Consider the following 2,012-nt stretch of genomic DNA (forward strand, 5'->3'; position numbering starts at 1 on the left):
ATATATATAGATAGATAGATATATAGATAGATAGATAGATAGATAGATAGAGATATATACACACACACATATATAGATATACATATATTTATATAATTATGTGTGCCTGAATAGTCATGAATAACCTAGCACACACACGCCCACACACGCTATTCTACACACCCACACTGATACAAGTATACGTACACATGCTGATTATTTTCATGCTCTAATTAATCTAAGAGAATATTTCGGGTCGTCAACAGTTTTCTAATATTATATTTTCCTCTCATTAGTTATATTACATTGTAGGAAATATAGGGTGAAGAAAAGGTTGGAGACTATACTACTACTGCTGCTGCTACTACTACTACTACTACTACTACTACTACTACTACTACTACTACTACTACTACTACTAATGTTATTGCTGCTGGTGCTGTTGCTGGTGCTGCTACTGCTACCACTACACTACTATTACTACTACTACGGCTGCTGTCGCTACTACTACTACTACTACTACTACTACTACTACTACTACTACTACTACTACTACTACTACTTCTACTACTGATAGTAATAATAATAATAATAATAATAATAATAATAATAATAATAATAATAATAATAATATTAATAATAATAATAATACTAGTGCTAGTGTCACAGCTGTTGTTGCTGCTGCTACTATTAATAACAACAACAACAGCAATCATTCCTGATATTGGCCACAAGGGCTCAAGTTATTGAAGAGAATATAAAAACCTCTCAATAAAGCACAGAATGCAATACATGTGGGCTACAGTGGTGAAAGTATTATGCAAAATAAATGATATAACATAGGATATGATACAAAACATAAGAATACCTTCTGTAGGAAAATCAAACAGAAAACATTGCCCAGCAGTGGGAATTGAGGCAATTCCGTTAAAGTAATTCGATGGATGCCCCACAGAAAAAGGCTCAGGTTTCTTTGCTGCTAAGTGTACCTTTCCTGAAAATCTTTCATCTTAATAGAAACTTATTCTTAGGTTAGGCTCATTCAGACTCACGTTCTTTTGGCACTATCATGCGATTAAAGAAATAAAAACGGAAATCAGCACTTTCTATTCTCGTGTTCTTATTCAAGTGGTCGTTGAAGAAATTGGAGAAATGCATGTTCCCATGTCTTACAAACGAGACCATCACGCAACTCCCTTCAATATCAAAAACCGAGCAGAAACCACTTGTCTGCAAGTCATTTGGCGCATCACCCACCTTTCTCTCGCTAGGTGATCACCCGAAATCCAGACTTTTCCTGTGCCAGCAGTTCTTTCACACAAACCGATATATCGTCAAAGCATTTAAACTGCTCTGTATGGTGCAGGGAGAGGTAGACTCTCTGCGCACACTCGAGTGTTTCCGTCGTTTCCGCCACTATGCGATTAGAGCAAGTTATGACTTCCTTTCCGGTTACACAACAATACCAAGGATTTTGGGAAACTGCCCTTCGTCCTCGAACTGATATTCCAAGTGAGACTGCTCAGGCAGGTTCTACACATCGATGCCTAGTTGCAATTTCTGGTTATCGTTACACATACACTCAACTAACACACTATTTTGTCCCGTTGCTGGTCTTCTCCATATGGGAGAGATGTGAGATGCTGGCAACGTTCTACATGCCGTATACCCCAATTAGGCTTCCACTTCTCTTACAATAGCTACTGAGTCAAGAAAATGAGATTTCCATATACATATGTGTGTGTGTTATTGTGTGCGTGCGTGCGTTGAAATATTTCGGAATGGTCACTTTTTCGGAATGGTCCATTAAACCTAAACGCTTAGTTTGAGAATGGTGGCAGCTGATGAAGAAAATGTTCTCTATGTTGCCTGTGTGTTTTCTGCGCTCTGTTTATGTTGTTTACCATTTTGTCCTCGTTTTTTTTTGTGACATCCTGTACCCAGATATGCATCTATATATACATGTAGATGTAGGTATGTACATACATGTACGTATATATGCATATACTCACACATTATTTGTATTATATATA

The sequence above is a fragment of the Octopus bimaculoides genome, chromosome 19 (assembly GCF_001194135.2).
Source record: "Octopus bimaculoides isolate UCB-OBI-ISO-001 chromosome 19, ASM119413v2, whole genome shotgun sequence".
NCBI lineage: Eukaryota > Metazoa > Mollusca > Cephalopoda > Octopoda > Octopodidae > Octopus > Octopus bimaculoides.